The following is a 20,619-nucleotide window of genomic DNA, read 5'->3' as shown; positions in this document are numbered from 1 at the left end:
GTGCCTTATTGACATTTCTTCCCCAATGGGCTGCTTTGTCCTAAGTCACTGACCTGACAAGCTACATCCCTAGTCCTTTTTTATTTTTTCATTTTGAGATAGAGTTAGTTGTTGAGACTGGCCTTGAACTTGCAATCCTCCTGACTCAGACTCCTGAGTGCCTAGGATTACAGGTGTGTGCCATCATATCTGGCTCCTATCCAACTGTAAAAGATGAAAGTATCTTCTTATTTTGCATTTATATATCCCCTATCTATTTATTTATTTTGATCCCAGGATTGAACCCAGGGGTGCTTAACTACTAAATCACATTCCCCAGGCCTTTTTTTTTTTTTAAGAGAGAGAGAGGGTCTCACTAAGTTGCTGAGGCTGGCCTTGAATTTGAGATTCTCCTGCCTTAGCTTCCTGAGTCGCTGGGATTATAGGCATGCTCTGCCTCACCTAACTATATGGCCCCTTTTCAGAAGGTCTTCAGGTACCTGTTGGCAATTTTTACAATATTCTCATGAGATTCACAACAGTTCTCCTTCCATATTTGTTCCTATGCTATTATTTTTCTTACCACGAAAATTGATTCACTAACAAACTTCAGAAAACATCCCAAATGATTTTTTTTTTTTGGTACCTGGAAATGAACCCGGAAGACTTTACCCACAGAACCACATCTCCAGCCCTTTTTTATATCTTTTTAGTGACAGGGTCCCCTTGAGTTTTTTAGGGCCTCATTAAATTGCTGAGACTGACCTTGAACTCAGGATCCTCCTGCCTCAGCCTCTAGAACTATTAGGATTTCAGGAATGCGCCACCATGCTTGGCTCAAGTGAATTTTTAACTTGCTTTTTTTTAAGATAAAGCTTCTGAATAGAGTACATTTAAATCATTGACAATGGGGTTTTACCAAAATTTAATTTACTAAAAATAGAAAATGCCATTTCAACTGGGTTTTTTCTTCCTATCAAAATTATAAGGAGTGCAACCAAGTGACCTTAATAGTTGACAGTTATTTTATAATGATTATAATAATGATATCTTATTTTACTCAAAATCCCAGTAAACTTTTGCTTTGAATCATTTAATAAATAAATATAACAGTGGGATATAATTAACTATTTCCCTCTCTTATAAGAGGGACATTCCAATAAGTCAAAATGTCAAAATAGGTAATAAATAATACCTAATTTGACATTGAATTGGGTTTGGGTTTTTTGAAGAGTTTCTTGATTATTATTTTTTAATTATTATTTTTGCATTTACATTTGAAGGTGTTGTTGAGTTTTGAAAAATTAATTTACCACTAAACTGTAGTTGATCTGATTGAGGGAGGTCTAAAAAGATAAATTTCTCATTCTTTGCATTTGCTGAGTTACTGAAAAAGTACAACCATCCCTGAGCATCCAAGGAGGATGGATTCCAATGGTCCTCATACCAAAGTCCTGGGATGCTGAAAGTCCCTTACATAAAATGGCATAGTGTTTGCACATATCCTACACCCATCCCTCCCATATACGTTAAGTTATCTATGGATTATTATCATGCTTAATACAATGTAAATATGTAAATAGTTGTTATACTGCACTTGCTAGATAATAGTGGCAAGGAAAAAATGGTGGTATATATCCAGTACAGGTGCAATTTTTTTCAAATGATTTTTACTCTAAGGTTGGTTGAATGAGCAGACTCAGAACACGTGAATATGGAGGACCAGGCGTCTTTGTTCAAAATATTTAAATATTTCACTTCTGATTTCATAACCAACACTGACTATGCTATTTCTCAAAATGGAGTGTGGCAGGGCTGGGGATGTGGCTCAGGCGGTGGCTCAGGCGGTGGCTCTCTCGCCTGGCACGCGTGCGGCCCAGGTTCAATCAAAGATGTTGTGTCCGCCGAAAACTAAAAAATAAATATTAAAAAAAAAAATTTCTCTCTCTAAAAAAAAAAAAAAAAAAAAATGGAGTGTGGCAAATAGATAGCCTATATGCTCTCTTAGAATCTTGCCACTCCTCCCCTAAACTACTCTCACCCAACTCCCAACTAAAAGGTAGAGTCTATATCCCCACCTCTTGAACCTCAGCAGGTCTTGAGACTGCCTCCAGCAGTAGAATTGACCTTGTAACTTTTGAGATTAGGTCTACAATCAGGAAGCCAGGCACCCTGTGGAGAGGCCCACAACCCCAGCTGAGCACCCAATTAAGTCAGCACCAACTATGTAAGTGAGCTGTGTAAGTGAGCCAATCTGAAAGTGAATCCTTCATCCTCGAGTAGAGTTATCCCAGCTGATGCCATGGGAGCAGACATGAACCATCAATGCCTGAGAAAGAGATAACTAAATAGTTATCAGAAAGAGGTAACTGAAGCACGGAGGGGGGGAGGGGAGGGGGGATGGGAGGGAGGAGGGAGGGAAGGGAGAGGGGGTGGAGTTTGCTTGGCCCCAGCAGGGGCTGCTATGTACATTCAAGTGTCACTTAATGACAAGAAGAGTTCTAAGAAATGTGTCATTAGGCAATTTCATCTTCATGGGGACATCATAGAGTATACTCCTCCAAACGAAGATAGCCATGAGGTCACTATGAAATGCAGTCTTATGGGACCACTCATATGCAGCCTATGTTTGTTGAACAAATGTCATTATTCATTATGTAGCACATGACTCTGGTAAAATTTAAAGGATTTCTTCTTTTTTTCTTTCTTCTTTTTTTTTTTTTTTGTGTGTGTGTATGTGTGGTGGTGGTGGGAATTGAACCCAGGGCCTTATGCATGTGAGGCAAGCACTCTCCCAACTGAGCTATATCCCCAACCCAGACTCCCCTCTTCTTAAGGTAAATTAACCAAGTCAGTAATTAAGAACTGTTATTAATTGCAGATCAGTTTGGATAATTTGTCTAATTAAGTAACTTAGAACTGACCTTTTACTCATTTTACAGGTTGGAGACTTGAGGAAGAATTAAGTCACCAGTGGACACAGGGGCCAGGAGCAGCCCAGCTTAGAAAAACAATCAGGTTAATGCAGCAGTCATGAAAAGGAGACAGTGGATCTGCTTTAAGAGAGAAGGAGAGAACTTTCTTATTGTGAGAGTAAGAAGAAAAGAAATCAAAGCAGTTAATTGTCCTGAGCATGAATTTGGAGATTGTTACAAAAAAAAAATCATCTTAGTTTCTTAGCTCTTGAGGAAGGACAGGATAAGTTCAGATACCAAAGAGCTATTCATGCAAATTCACTATATCATTATGAATTTAGTTCTTGTGAACTAAACTTGTTTTCTGGATAGATAGAAGGCACCAAATGATCTTTCAAAAATTACTCAAGAAATATAAACACATTCTTATTACAAAAGGTTCAAAGAAGAATCAATTCTAGAAAGCAAAATATAAAAGTCATCTTTCATCTTCATTCCTAGTTTTGCATCCTTTCCCCAAAGTAACCAGGGTTGTACTTTGATGCCCAACCTTCCCGTCCCTTCATACAAATATTTTTCCTTAAGTGCTGGGATCAAACTTAGGAGTGCTCTACCACTGAGCTACATTCCTAGGTCTTTTTATTTTAACACAGGTCTCATTACATTGCTGGTCTCAAATTTGTAATCCTCCTGTCCCACCCTCCTGAATAGCTTAAATTATAGGCCTGCACCACCACACCTGGCTCTCATAGTTTTTGTTTGGAGGGACTGGAGATTGAACCAGGGACACCTAACCACTGAGCCACATCCCCAGCCTGTTTTTATATTTTATTTAGAGACAGGGTCTTGCTGAGTTGCTTAAGGCCTTGCTAAGTTGCTGAGGCTGGCTTTGAATTCATGATCCTCCTGCCTTTAGCCTCCTTAGCCACTGGGATTATAGGTGGGCATTACCACACCCTGCTATCATCAACTTTCTTAATATAAAAGGATCATGCTATTTATACCATTCTACCCAGGGAATCTTCCATATCAGTGCACTTACCTCTACCTCCTTTTTTTTTTTCCCCTCTGCAGTGCTGAAGATTCAACCCACGACCTCATGCTTGCTAGGCAAGTGCTCTATCACTGAGCTACACTACCAGCCCCTCTACCTCCTTCTTTTTAATGGCTGCAAAGTATTTCACAGAAGAAAGAAACAATTTATTTAATCAGTTCTGGATATTTAACGGATTTTCTAAATTTCCACTATTCCAGCAGCGCTGCCATTAACCACCTTCTACAAACACCTGCCTGTGAGTATTTCTGTAAGATAGACTCCGTGTCATAACAGGAAACATGAACTGATGAACAGAACCGCTCATGTCTGAATCTCCCTGGCTGACAGGGCTCGCACTCTCGGACATCCTTTTTACTTTTGCCTTTAAGGGTTTCCTCTGTGACTTCTCCCAAGGAACACTAGCATGGCTCCTCACTAAGGAAACAGAACACTCCCCCAGCAAGAAATTCAGCCTCAGAAGCTGAGGTTAGCTAAGGCCCAGAATTTGAGATGAACAACTGGAAAGCAATTTCACTCTCCCAAAGAGTTTCTTAATAAAGATGGCCCTGAAATATGTTTGCCTTTTTTGGTATCCCTACTATTTTTAGTCTCTTGGAAGGGCGAAATTAATACTTGATTATACACAGAACCCTTTAAAATTAAAGAAAGGAAGCCTTGTAACATAAATGTGCAAGTTTCAAGTCGAATTATCCCTGATCTCTCACTAAAGATGCCCACCTTGAGGAGAATATCATGAACAATGGAAACACCATTAACTCCTTTATCACGTTAGCCGCCTCTTAGATAAATCTGCCTCGTGGTCTTTACTGATACCTCCTGTCCTTGAACCCTTAAGTTGTAGCTCTATCCAAATTTTAATTTGGTCTACCAGTTTTATTTTTATTTATTTGCCTTTTTAATAGGGGAGAAGGGAGCAAAGCTTCTAGACTTGACTTTTACAAAGGCCAGACCAGTGGCCTTTCTAAATATAAATATATAAATAAACCCTTGTGGGATGGGTCTCACATACTGAGTTCTAATCCACCTACCTTGTTAGTTCAATCATGACAGCTAGCCCATCAAGGATATGCCTACCATTCTGAGGTGTGCTCCCATCCTTAACCACAACCTCTGCGAGTATGACATCCCCCCTTTGCTCCTCCTAAGTCCTTTTCAATGGTAGTTGGTTGGTTTATTGACAGGCATCTTTCAAGTTGTCTTGCTTCAAAATTAAAGGAATTGGGGGGGGGGTTGCAGTTGAAGAAAAGATTATACTAAAAATGGAACCTCTACACAAAAATCAATGATATGGAATTAAAATTTAGAAAGATAAAATAGAAGAAACCATAGGGATAATGGGGTTTAATGGCTGAAACAAAGGAGGTAAAGAATCAATCCGGACTAGTCCCCTGGTGGTTGGAGGGCAGGGTATCTCTCCACTGTGCTGAGTATTTCTTCTGGAAGAAAGAAAACAGAGCACGGTGAGGTGCCATAAGCAAGGAGGTCCCTACAGCCAGCCTTCCGTTTTGGAACTCCATCACCATCATCTATTGCCTCTCAAGAACAGAAGCGGACAAACATCTTCAGAACTCTCCCAAAGTTATCTCTTTTGTTCTCCCCCACACTGAATAAAGTATTTCCACAGAGGTATCTCAATTAAGTGCACAAGCACTCATATATTTAAGAATAAACTAATTCATACCATGTCACAACAACCACTATGTGCCTTTTTAGACGTTTTGTTTTTAATAATTTCCAATATAAAGAAAGCTTGCAGAACTAACAGAACTCCCCTATAGGCTTTATTTAGATGAATCATTTATCTCCTTCTCACCATCTGTATTATTTATTTTTAGGAGCCATTAGAAGTTGTAAAGATCTTGCCCTTTTTTGTACCCTTAGTACAAGCCTCAGCCAGGGATCACACACATTAAGTTGTCAAGTTTCTTTAATCAGGAACAATTCTTCAGCATTTCTCTTTCATGATGTTGATATGCTTAAAGAATCCAGTTATTTTGTGTTAGAATGTTCTTTAGTTTTTCTTGCCCGATGTTTTTTTCATGCCTTGATTCAGAATTGGGGTTCCCATGAGAGAAGAGCATGTTATGTTCTTCTCAAGACATCTCATCTGGAGGCCATCATGTCAATCTGCCTCTCATTGGTCAACAGAATCCAGATCCAGATCCAGAAGTTGTCTGGTTTCTTCAGTATAGTTACCTTTTTTTCCTCTCACAACCAAAAAGCAATCTGTGGAAAGACACTTCAGGATTGAGTCAACATCCTGTTCCTTACCACAATTCATCCTGCTAGATTTAGCAATGTTTGCAATTTCCTGCCCAAACCATTTTTTTATTATTATGATAGCTGAAAAATTGTGATTTTTTTCCCAACCCCATTTCTCCTTTCACATTTATCAGTCTGTATTTCACTATAAGGAAAAGCCCTCCCATACTCCAGTTTACATATTTACTCATTTAATATCAGCCTGCAATGATGGATTTCTATTTTTATATTATGCATGTGGTCCTGGGGATTGTGAATGCCTCTTCTTTTCAATGAGTTATAATCCTTTACAGTCCTAATTTGGTTTTAGCTAAAAAATTATCCAAAACTAGCTAGTTCCCTTCAAACTACACCCATGTCCTTTTCTAAAAAAAAAATATTTTTTTAGTTGTTGATGAATCTTTATTTATTTGTATGTGGTGCTGAGAATTGAACCCAGTGCCTCACACATGCTAGGCAAGTGCTGTGCCACTGAGCTATAACCCCAGTGCCTCCCATGTCTTTTTTTTAATATATCTATTTCAGTTGTCAATGGATCTTTATTTATGTATATGTGGTGCTGAGAATCAAAACCAGTGCCTCACAACGCTAGGCAAGTGCTCTACCAACTGAGCTATGTCTTCAGCCCTCCCAAGTCTTCTTTATTTTGGGGGGGTGGGTACCAGGGATTGAACCTAGGGTCACTGAGCCACTGAGCCACATCACAGCCCTATGATATTTAGAGACAGGGTCTCATTGAGTTGCTTAGCACCTTGCTGTCTCTGAGGCTGGCTTTGAACTTGTGATTCTCCTGTCTCGGCCTTCTGAGCTGCCGGAATTACAGGCGTGAACCACCCCAGCCCTCCTGTCTTTTTTTTTAAACATTTTGTTGTTGTTGTTGTAGATGGACATAATACCTTTTATTTGTTTTTATTTTTATGAGGTGCCGGGGATAGAACCCAGTGCCTCAAGCATGCTAGTCAAGCACTGTACCACTGAGCCATAACCTCGGCCCCCTCCCATGTCCTTTTGATATGTGTCCCCATCTGGGGTTTTTTGTTGTTGTTGTTGTTGTTTGTTTGTTTGTTTTCTTTTGGTATTGGGGATTAAACCCAGGGACAGAATACCACTGAGCTACATCCCAGCCCTTTTTATTTTTTATTTTGATACAAGGATCTTGCTAAATTGCCCAGGCTAGCCTTGAACTTGTGATCTGCCTGCCTTAGCCTCCCAAGTAGCTGGGATTATAGGCATGTGCCATTGGGCCTGGCTTTTAGCACGGATTCCTTTTTAAAATGGAATAGGATTTAGAAAGATAAAGGACACTGGGTGCATGTGCATTTTAAATGAAGAACTCATTGACCCTCCAACATACAGGCCCAGGTAATGACTTCCTCGTTTGGACGACTAAATTTCAGGAAATAATACCAAGAATCAGTAAATGGGATGGCATCAAATTAAAATACCTCTGTACAGTGAAGGAAACAAGAGCATGAAGAGAGGGCTGAGGTTGTGGCTCAGTGGTAGGGTGCTCACTTAGCACATGTGAGACACTGGGTTCCAACCTCAACACCCCATTAAAAAAATAAAGTTACGTCCATCTACAACTAAAAAAATATTTTAAAAAAAACATGAAGAGAAAACCTACAGAATGGGAAAAAAATCTTTGCCATCTACTCTTTACAAGGACAAATATCAAGAGTATGTAATAAACTAAAAATACAACCATCAAAAACACAAATAACCCAATCAATTAATGCAATGAATAAGTGAATGAGTAAATAGATACTTCTGAAAAGAAGAAATACAAATGACCAATAAATATATGAAAAAAAATATTTAGCATCTTTAGTAATAAAGAAAATGCAAATCAAAACTACACTGAGATTTTGTTTCACTCTGATTAGAACAGCAATAATCAAGAATGCCAACAAAAATGTATGAGGTGGCTCACGTCCATAATCCCAGTGATTGGGAGACTGAGGCAGGAGGATTTCAAGTTTGAGGCCAGACTCAGAAACTTAGCAAGGCCCCTTTCTCAAAATAAAAATAAAGCCTTAGGATGTATCTCAGTGGTTAGAGCATCCCTAGGTTCAATCCCAGGATCACAATCAGTCAATAAATAAATAGAAGAAGAAGGAGAAGGAGAAGCAGGAGGAGGAGGAGGAGGAGGAGAAAGAAAGTTACAGAGGATGTGGGGGGAAAGGAACACTTATACACAGTTGGTAGAATCATAAATTAGTACAATCAGTATGGAACTAAAAATGGAGAGTCCTCAAAAGACAAGGAATACAACCACCATGTGACCCAGCTATACCACTCTTTGCTATTTATCCAAAGTTAGAGTCAGCCTGCTATAGCAATGCATGCACACCCATATTTATAGCAGCACAATTCACAATAGCTAAGTGTTGTAACCAGCCTAGGTGTCTACCAATAGACAAATGGATTTTAAAAATGTGTTATTTATACACAATGGAGTTTTACTCAGTCATAAAGAAGAATGAAATTATGTCATTTCAGGAAAATGGATGGAACTTGAGAGCACTATGTTAAGTGAAAAATCCAGACTCAGTTAAGGATTGTATGTTTTCTCTCATATGTGGAAATTAGAGAGAAGAAAGACAGGAAGGAGGGAAGGAAGGAAGGAAGGAAGGAAGGAAGGAAGGAAGGAAGGAAGGAAGGAAGGGAAGGAAAAAGGAAGAAAGGAAAAAAATAAAAGAGGGAAAGAAAGAAAAGGTGAGTGATAGAAGTGTCTCATGAAAATAGATGAGAGACAGGTAGAATACAGGAAGGGGACCAAGGGCATAGAGGAGGGGAAGGAGAGGGAAGATACTTGGGACTGAAATTGACCAAATTATGTTATATGTATATATGAATATATAACAACAAAGCCTACTATAATGATAATATACCAATAAAAAATAAATAAAAAGAAAAGATCATAAAAAAGAACTTATGGGGCTGTGGTTGTGGCTCAGTGGTTGAGCACTCACCTAGGATGCATGAGGCATTGGGTTCGATCCTCAGCACCACATAAAAATAAATAAATAGAGGAGAGGCCTGCCCCACTCCCAGAGATACACAGTGAGCCACCCCACACTGGGGTACCTTATTCACCAAAGTGTGGCTACACAGCTCAACATCAGGGTACATATAAGCTTGAGGCTACCACCACCACAAAACTGGGATATTGCCACTTCTATCGAGGGACAACAATAAGGACCTGGTAAGACATCACCAAGGTCCCCGTGGGCCCGGCTGCACCAGAGGTATCTCTACTAGGGATGCTAACAATTATCCTGTTGCTGAGGTAACAGGGAGTCTTGCATGGGGTTGCCTGTCTCTTGTTTCTCCTACTAACAGCCAACTTCTTTGATTACTCTTTCACTAATCATATAATTTAATACCTCCATATTGTCACGTCCTACCTCATAAACATCTCAGCCAATCCCCCAGCCCCCCACTTCTACCATTAGAAACTGTAAACCATTACACAAACCTATTGAATATAAGGTAGAAGATAACAGAACTCATCATTTCTGATTATAGTGACAAAACTATAAATATAAAAATAGAAGCTAACTGATATATGGCTATATGTTGGGTACATTGAGTGCTGTAATATTGAGCTCCCCCTAAAAGTGAGGTATTGGTAGCCTATAGGGACACTATAAGACAATAGGGAAGAAGCTGTAATACCTCAGATCCACACTACAAGAGAGGAAGACCCATGGATATCATGAAAAAACAAGGGAGAAAAGTGCCCCAAACAAACCAAGATACAACAATAGAATCTATAGATAGCGCAGTAGGTGAAATGTCAGAGAAGAAGTTCAGAATATACATAACTAAAATGATTTGGGAATTAAAGAATGACCTAAGTGACCTAAGTGAGCAGATACAGGCAAAAATCAATCACTCCAACAAAGAGATAAGAGAACAAATACAGGTTGCAAGAGATTACTTCAAGAAAGAGAGATACTAAAAGAAAAACTAAACAGAAATCCTTGAAATGAAAGAAACAATAAGCCAATTTAAAAACTCAATAGATAACATCACCAAAAGACTAGATCACTTGGAAGTCTGGACCTCAGACAATGAAGACAAAATATACAAACTTGAAAATAAAGTTGACCTCACAGTGAAGAGAATAAGAAACCATGAACAGAATATCCAAGAATTACAGGACACCTTCAAAAGATCAAATTAAGACTCATTGGGATAGAGGAAGGCTCAAAGACTCAAACCAATGGAACGCACAATTTCTTCAATGAAATAATAGCAGAAAATTTCCCAAGCATGAAGAATGAACTGGAAAATCAAATACAAGAGGCCTATAAGACACCAAATGTACAAAATTACAACAGATCTACACCAAGACACATTATAATGAAAATGCCTAGAATACAGAATAAGAATAGAATTTCAAAGGTCGCAAGAGAGAAAAATCAGATTACCTATAAGGAAAGACCAATTCAAGTCTCAGTAGATTTTTCAACCCAACTGTCAAAGCTAGGAGATCCTGGAACAATATATACCAAGCTCTAAAAGATAATGGATGTCAACCAAGAATCTTATATCCAGCAAAATTAAGTTTCAAATTTGACCATGAAATAAAAAAAAAAAAAAAGCTCAAAGAATTTACAGCAAGAAAGCCTGCACTACAGAACATTCTTGGCAAAATATTCCACAAGGAGGAAATGAAAAACAGCAAGGAAAATCTGCAAAGGGAAGAATTACAATAAAGGAAAAGCCAACCAAAGAAATACCAAAAATAAGCAAAAATAACTGGTAATGTTAGGCCAGGATGCAAGAAAAGACCACTGACTCCAATTAAAATCAAATTAAAGCAAGCTTATTATTTCGACCTGCCAGGCTGCCTCTCCCGGCAGGACTGCATCTTTCTTGCAGCCCAGCTTTATAGCCCAGAAAGTTACACAATGGGGGAGGGGGGTTACAGATAACAAAACTCTGAGGAGCATAACACAAAGGCTAGTTTACATTTTTGCTGGCCCCGACGTCAGAATTTATGAAGGTCATTAGAGCCTCAGAGAGGGTCGTTATCCGGCCAGAGAAGGCCAAGATTTATGAGGCATCACTGAAGTTTCAGAGAGGGCTGCTATCTGGTCAGAGAGCCAGGCATGGGTGAGTTCAAGGCATGGGCAGGCATTCCAAGCAAGTTCAGAATTTTCAGTAATTTATAGTAAAGCCGAAATTATCTTTTCATGGCTTTGTGGCGAGATGGCTCCCAATTTTAAGAGAAAATCAGGTTGGGCCTATCATTCCCCCCCTTTCTTATGTTCCCTTTCAAATCTTTGTTAGGGTAGGGGAAGAGCACTGAGGGAACTTTAATCCCTCAGGTAACAGTCTCCAACTATTTTTGAACTCACCCAAAACCAGTCTCCCTGATTTGACCTGACTTAATTAATTATTTATTTCTGGCTCCATTGTTGTAAAAAGAGGGGCTTCACTAGTTTTGGCTTCTTCTGAGCTGAGAGGGGATGATGTGAGGGGGCACGGCATGAGGGACGTGAGTTTCCTTTTAGAAGTCAATTCGGTTTGAAGTCTGGTTGGGGAAGAACAGGTTGTAAAGTCATCTGGGGATGGGTGCTTCTATGAGAGAAACAAAAACCATGAGTACTGAATAAATGTTGCAGCAGCTGGAACATGTCACTGTATAATAGAAGTCCTCTCACCAGCAGGTGTGAGGGCTGAGAAGTTATATATATATATATATATATATATATATATATATATATATATATATATATATATATATATTTACCAGGAGAAGCTGTCTCCATAATAAGGCCAGAGTGCACAAGGCCTTTAAATAGAAATGTAAATATTTAACATTTTAAAGTTATCAGGAATGTAAACACAACATTTACTTTTAATGTTACAGATATCTTTCCCCATAAGATACAGTTTAATAATTTAATGTCATCTGATCTTGTAAAAATTTTTTATCAGTATAACCTCTGTGTCTAATAGGGAAACCTTTAATTCTGTTACTCAGGGCTGGATAATCATACTAGCAAACACCAAGCCTACCTGGGTAGGTTAAGAATATCTGTAGGCCTTAATCTAAAAACTTCTGTCTCTGGTAGCTCCTTTTGATAGTCTCTTTTTATAGTTATCAGGCATTTCTGTCTGAGAATCCTTCTTTGTAGCCTCCAGTCTTACTTATTTTGGGGGGCTAACATAAGGTGCATACCTTAAATAATAATAATAATAATTATTATTATTATTAAAAATGCCCAGGAATGGCTTTGTTCTGGTTTTAACTGTCTTTGCTAAGTGTTTAAGATGAAGCAGTCAATCTGACTTTTGTTTCTGTCTATTGTTAACAGCCAGCTGAATTTTTATGGGAGTCATTCCTGGGGAAACTTGAGAGCAGCTTCTCAGTTCTGCTAGTGCCATTTGCGCTAGGATGGGTCCAGGTCTTGCTTGACCATGTGGCTTCCTTTCGAAGCATCAGGGATGTCTCCCTTCTCTAATGACCCTCCTCTTCGTAGCAAATGCACTGATTGGCTTTCTGTTCTCCAGTGGTCTCATTAATCTCCCTGGTTGGAGGTTATGTGGCCCAGAGTTGTAAAGCTCTTTAGAGAAATCCCCCGTTCCCTGGATTCTGACTGACTCAGAGGGCAAGAGCCAAATATTGGTTTTCTTGGCCCTTTTAATTTAATTTTAATCTTTAAGTCTTGATCTTAAACATCTAGCAAATTAACTTTATCAGCCTTAAATTAAAAGTACTGGGCTTTAATGTCTATAACTTTACAATTATTTACCTTTTTTATTAATTGGGGTCTGTATTATCCTATCTGTCTTGTAGGTGATGGCTTATTATCTTAAATTAACACAGGCTGTGCTCTTAAAGCAACACCTCTGCAAAATACTAACAGGGAAACTTTAGATCATTCATAAGGAAATTACAAAATAAAATTAACAAGAGTTAAAAACATATTTAGTTCATGTAATAGCTACCTTGAATTTTGGCTGAGTTATACATTATATCCCCTGTTTGAGATCCTAGTAATCTTGACAGAAAAAAAAAAAACAACTTTTGAACATAACTTTAAATGAACTAAAATCTGGCCTACTGCTTTTGTAGTCATTCTCACATATAGTAAGATGGGACTCAGAGCCTATTCTCAGGTAAGGCAGGGCTCTTTGTAAATCTTAAGTGTTCTAGTTTTAAAGCTGATCTTTGCCTTTTAAATATCATTTTACAAAGTTTACATAAATTGTTTGAAGTCACATGAATATTAGCTAACAACATATGTATTACATTTAAAACATGAATTTAAGAAAGGCTGAAAGATTTTAACCTTTTGTGGAAAGGTAGCAAAATACTTTGTGCTTTATAATATTAACCTTTACATAGATTAGTCTCTCATTAACTTAAAAATACATTTAAATTGTTCCCCAATGTAAAAAGTAACAAAAATTTATATATCTTATTGATAACAGGTAAATAAATCCCCAATATGTTTTTTTTAGCTTAAAATTACCATACAACTTTAGAACACCAGCTTGATATAATGCTCTTTTAAAGCTTTTACCTTACAAATTCATATACCTGGAAGATATGAGCACATTAATAGTATCACCATTACATTGATGTTTTTATATTAACCAAGTTTAGCTTTTAAAGAAATGACAATACAATGCTCTAAAATAACAGTTCTTATTTAACCAGTTGTTTAATTTTTATGGTTACTTGCTCTAGAAAAAAAGAAATAAAACTTAGTAAACACAATGTTATGGATAAACTTATGTTTTAAGAAATCTTTGTCTTTTTAACACATGACTGATTGTAAATCAATCAGATATCTAACAAAAGTACATATGAATGAGTAATCACATACCAAATTTACTTTACTTATTTTATCAAAATATTAGACAAGTGTATTGAACAGTGTTAGCAATTTTTTCCTTGTTAAAGGAAAGTCCTAGAACCAAGGCATATTAGACATTTTATAGACATTAATATTTTATTAGTTTTTTGAACACATAGAAAAACTTGTAACCTTAAATTTAAAGACATTTATTTTTATCTGTTTATCCAATTTAAATTGAACCATAATTCATAATTCACATGAATTAAAGATCTTTGGATCCATTTTTTTAAATTTTTATGAGCACTCCTTATATCTGTTAATTTGTATATCATATATATGATATACAGACATGTGTACATATAGACATACAACACATAACACAAGTGTGCACACATAACACAATAGTAAAGGCCTTGTGGCTTTTCGCAGATGAAATTTCCATTGCAATGTTTAAAAAATCCACAATTGATCAAAAATAGAACTGATCAGAAAAACATTAACCTAGGTCTATAGGATCAAAATCATGAGCTCAAGAAAAATACAGACTCTAAGAAAAAGCAAGAGTCCTAGAAAACAATGACTGGCCAGTAATTAGTAAATATCATACAATTTATTTATTTATTTATTTATTTTCTTAGGCTTTAGATCAGTCTCCTACTGAGCTTGCAGGCTTTTTTCATTTGCATTTCAATGTAAATCCTGGCTGAGGTCAGGAAGGAGCAGGGAAAACTGCTCTTCTGAGCAGAAACCTCATGCCTAAGGCATTTTAACCATAAGTCATAATTTTCAGATTAGATGTTGAAAATTTTGATACAAGTTTAAGATACAATTTACAAAATTACATCTTGTTTTCTCAATGAAAAATTTTTTTTCTACAATAGAAAAACTTGCTCACATACAACTGAAAATAGGATCTTACTTGATAATATAAAAGCTACCATCAGAAGAAATTCCTTCAGGATCATTAAGCTACTTTTTTTGCTCTGAAGTTCTTATAGTATTATTAAGTTCTAAAAGTGAATCACACACTACCATCTATATCCAAAATTAAGCTTTAAAAATTCCCAAGACTGTTACTACTCAACATCATTTTAATAAGCCAGACCAATCCCCAATCCAACACCTTTCTTTCCCAAGTCCTACACACTGAGGAGAACAGATACCATACTATGATTTACTATCCTTGTCCAAATTAATGCACTGGGACACACAGTGACATCTTTCCAGGCTACCCAATTCAAAAATTGGTGAAAAAACTGAATGATTGGGAGTTACTTGCCAACTTGGAAGTAGAGTTCTTTAGTTTTCCATCTTAAGTATTTAAGTTCTCTGGCATGAATTATCTGAAATCATAAACTAAACAATTACCCAAACCCAAATTTTAACTGAAAGATTGTGCAATGCTTCAAAAACCCATTCAGATACCAGATTGTTACAATAAAACATCATCTTTTAGACCCACGTTTAGCCAAGATCATTCCCAAGAAACAATCTATAATATCAACACATTATTGCCCATGTCTTAAAGGGCCAGAAATGAACAAAGACACAACAGACAGACAGAAAGGAGCTGCAGACTATGGCTGACAGACAGGAACTTTTAAAACCAACAAACCAGATAAGAGAAAAATCTCCCCAAGTTTCCAACTCCCATTTAATTATGACACCTACACCAGTGGCACCATAGATGTCCCCCTGGGGGGACCAGGTATTTTCACAGAGGGTCAACCAGAAATGTAAAATCAAGGGTCTTGGTGGCAAATTAACTGCATTTAGTGTCCCTTTTTCTTTTTCTCTTTTTTAAGTAGACAGAGGTAGCATAATCCTTACAGTGCAGGGAAGGAAGGAGGGAATTCCCCGAAGCAAAAGGGCTTCAGCAGCTGCTAGGAGTCCCTCAGTCCCTCTTTTACTTACAGGATTAACTCCTCTGGTTCGGTTCCACCCCAGGCACGCTCCATATCTCCTAACATTTCAATAGTCAACTCTCAAAAAGTTCATCTTACATATTCGGCATGCAGTTGTTTGGAGTGCTAGACTTCCCCAAGAAAGCCGAGTGGGGCTCCTCTAGATTCCCCCTGGGGTGTCAAAATTTGTAACTGAAAGTTTGGTTCCAGTCCTCAAAGTTAATTGATGCCAATTTAATAATGAGGACAGGGCTTTGAGGAAAAGGAAAAGGGAGGTTTACTGCTTGGCTAACAAAGAAGAAACACAGGGGACTCCACCCCAAAGGTTGTGACTCTCTTGACCTGGAGGGACAAGGGGTTTTAAAGGAGTTTCACTTGTTAATCTGGGAGATATTCAGTTCTTAGACCCCCAGCAGGCATTTCCCTCTGCAGTGGGTGTACTCAAGACGGCCAACGAGGGGCTTCTTTAATTCTGCTTAACAAAGGGAGGTAAAGTTTCTCGCAGTTCCTTAAAACACAGTTCAAAGGGGTTTCAGGCTTACTTTCTTTATTACCCATTTTCATGTCCAATTTCCTTAAATTTTTACCACAGAAGTCACACAACAAAAGGCAGAAAAAAACATATAGAACACAGAACAAAACACAAGAAAACAGAAACCCGGTGCCGAAACTGAAAAACAGAGGAGCAATGCAACGTCTTGTTAAAGCTCCCGGGGTAGGAGCGCATATGTGCCTGTTGGCACCTCTCTACCCTTCCAGAGGAATTCCCTACAGAACAGTACAAAGGACAGAAGGATGTCTCATTACTGTCCTGGACAGGAGTATATGTGAGCCTTGCCAGGCCACCTCTCTGTCTTCAGAAGAGATCTCCCTTAACAGAATACCAGATGTTATAAAGGCACCACTTACCTATGGAGGCCTCCTCCACCAGATGCTTGCTAATAGTTTTAGGGCGGCAGTTCACTGCAGTGCTCCGGGACCGAAGGCTCACTCTGAGGCCTTGGAACATCTCAAGGTGCACACCCCCTAGAGTGGCCCTCCAGCTGGGAGCCGTGAAGCGAAGGCTGGCTTTAGAATTTCTAGCAGTCTGATCTTGTGGTCTGGTCTGGCAGGGTCATCTCGCTGGGACCTCCAAAATGTTAGACCAGGACGTAAGAAAAGACCACTGGCTCCAATTAAAATCAAATTAAAGCAAGCTTATTATTTTGACCAGCCAGGCTGCCTCTCCCAACAAAAACCACGGGAACAAGACAGCACCGCAGCTTTCTTGCAACCCAGCCTTATAGCTCAGAAAGTTACACAAAGTGGGGGTTACAGATAACAAAACTCTGAGGAGCATAACACAAAGGCTAGTTACATTTTTGCTGGCCCTGACATCAGAATTTATGAAGGTCATTAGAGCCTCAGAGAGGGTTGTTATCTGGCCAGGGAAGGCCAAGATTTATGAGGCATCACTAAAGTTTCAAAAGGCTGCTATCTGGTCACAGAGCCAGGCATGGGTGAGTTCAAGGCACGGGCAGGCATTCCAAGCAAGTTCAGAATTTGCAGTAATTTATAGTAAAACTGAAATTATCTTTTCATGGCTTTGTGGCGAGATGGCTCCCAATTTTAAGAGAAAATCAGGCTGGTCTATCAATAATACAATTCATGTCTCTTTCAACCCTTTTGGATAAATTTTTACACATAAAAATTTTAACTACAGGGGCTGGGGAAGTGGCTCAGTGGTAGAGTGCTCACCTACTATGCATGAGGCAGTGGGTTTGATCCTCAGCACCACATAAATGTAAAATAAAGATATCGTGTCCACCTAGAACTAAAAAATGAATATTTAAAACAAATTTTAACTACAATATCATCTAATTTTTCAGGTTTTTATTTTGTATTTTTTTGTTTTCCATTTTTCTTCACAAAGTTACACAAATATTTTCTTTAAAATTTTTAGCATTTTATACATTATACTTTAATATATAATTAATCTGGTATGTGTATATACATTGCCTGTGATATGAGATGAGGTATATTTTACTCTCTTTTAATTAAATAGCCATTATACAAGATTCAAGGATAAAAAAACTCAATCAGAGTAAAAATTGTTTAATAATGTATTTATAAAGGTAAGGGCAAGATTGAGGGAAACTAACAAATTTTGTGAAGCACGTTTGCTTTGGTAAACTTGGAGAGGTAGGAGGTGAAAGAAGAGAGAGCCATTATGAAAAACTTGTAGGAGAAGGTGACCTAACTGAAGTTATTCCCACCAAAAGCATGTAGAAAGTAACTCACGGTCTAATAGAGTCTTATAGGGAGGAATAAAGCACCTCGCTCTACTCTTGTATATTTTAAGTTCATCTCTTGCTGTCTCTTTCTGATGGAACTCAACAAGAAACCACATAACAAGGGGACTCATCATGCAGTCTACAGCATATGTCTCACCAAAAGGTGAAAGATGAAGGAAGAAGCCAATATGGCAGCCATTGGTTACATGAGGCTACTGAGTATTTGAAGTGTGTCTAGTCTGAATTGAGATGTGCAATGTGTTAAATAGACATTAGATTTCAAAGAACTACTAGGACAAAGAAAATGAACATGAAATATCTTACTAACAATTATTTTCTTTACAAATTATGTTGGAAATCCATTGGATTAAATGAAAATATATTAAAATTAATTTCTCTATTTGTTTCAAAAAAAGAAGTAAAGGAGAACAAAGTAACATAGTCTGTATCTTCACTGTAGTACTCTATATCCATAGTTATATGTTGTCATTTTTTATATTTGTGTTATCAAAATCCATATAACTATACAACTAAATAGGGCAAATTGTACCATATATAAATTATATCTCAAAAACATGACTTTAAAAAGAAATCTAGTTCATGAAGTGTTTTAACAGTATTGAGCACATACTAACCACCTAATAAATAATGGCTGTTTTTATGATTATTAAAACAACCAGCATCAAGCTGTTTCATAGTGGGGTAGGGAGGGGGAACATGGGAGGAATAGACGAACTTTAGATAGGGCAAAGGGGTGGGAAGGGAAGAGAAGGGCATGGGGTTAGAAATAATGGTGGAAGGAGATGGACATCATTATCCAAAGTACATGTATAAAGACACAAATAGTGTGACTCTACTTTGTATACAACTAGAGGTATGCAAAATTGTGTTTTATATATGTAATATAAATTGTAGTATATATTACTACAATTGTAGAATATATTACTACAATTAGTAATATTGATCTTGATATTACTAATTGCTGTCATATATAATAAATTGGAATAAAAAATAAATAAATAAATAAATAAATAAATAAATAAAATGTATCCATCTGCAACTAAAAAATATTAAAAAAAAAAAAAACTCATTGATTCTGAGTAAACATTGCTCATGCTTGAATTGTAGGGGTTCTTTCAGGTTATTTGAGATTTTATATACATGTATAATGTATACAAATATACACTAAATATAATATACATGTATATAAAATCTCAAATAACCTGAAAGAATGTATATATACATTATATATAAATACATTATATATATATATTACATATATATTATATATGTGCCCATTATACATATATATACATACACACACACACATATGTATGTACTAGTAATTGAACACAGGGGCACTTGAACACTGAGTTACACCCCACTCCTTTTTATTTGTGTATTTTTTTATTTTGAGACAGGGTCTCAATATGTCGCTCAAGCTGGCCTTGAATTTTGAACTTGTAATCTTCCTGCCTCAGCCTCATGCATCGCCACATCTGGTTGAGATTATATATTTATTCTATTTGTTCCCAAATAAAATAAAAGTACTTTTGTACCATTTCTTTCAAATACAAAAACAATACCCGGTCATTGTAAAAAGAATTCAGAAAATAAAACTATGAACATAATAAAAATCATGTTGCTAGATCTCTTTCCAGCCTCCTCAGCAAGCCTGGCTCTCCAAGGAACCCCACTTCCATGCTGAGGGTGCAAAGTGGTTGGAGAAGAGCCAACTGCAAGAGAGTTAGGAGATGGGTGAGTTTGCCTCAGGGGAGGAGCTAAGCTTGTGGGTAAAGGGAGGGACTGAGGGACCCCCCCCCAGCAGCTGCCCAATGGGCTCCTTTTGCTCTGGGGAACTTCAGTCTTCTCTCCCTGAATGGTACAGGATGCTCCATCGTGGTCCACTTTGAGAAAAAGGAAACTGAACTCAGTAAAGTCGAGATACCCTTGGCCACCTGACTGGTGAAACTGGCCTGCCAGATGTTTAAAACCCCAAACTTGGAGATCAAGGTCAAGGAAGTAAAAGGGTCAAGGAAAAAGCAGCCAACAGTTTGTCCCTTGCCCTCTAAGGGCAGCCAGGACGCAGAGAACAACAGGACTCCTCATGGGGCCCTGAAACTCCACCTGATCCCTGCCCTATGTCTGCCTTGTGCAGTCACCTGCCACCTGCCACTGTGGACCTCTGGACTGCTCTGATGCTGGATACCCTAAACCGTCCATGCCCACTTGATAGAGAACAAGAACTTTGGGTGGGTTACTTCCCCCAACTTTGCCCTCTTTCAGCACGAAGAGCATGAAGATGTTGTTATGGGCCAGGCTCTACGGGCAATGACCAAACAGACTCCATTTTACCCTGAGTGTCCATAGCATGTAAGAAATGCTTCTCCCCTGGGAAAGCCC

This window comes from Urocitellus parryii, chromosome 1, assembly GCF_045843805.1.
Source record: "Urocitellus parryii isolate mUroPar1 chromosome 1, mUroPar1.hap1, whole genome shotgun sequence".
In the NCBI taxonomy this organism is placed as follows: Eukaryota; Metazoa; Chordata; class Mammalia; order Rodentia; family Sciuridae; genus Urocitellus; species Urocitellus parryii.
The sequence above is the reverse complement of the archived record's forward strand: the minus strand, read 5'-3'. Positions refer to the sequence as shown.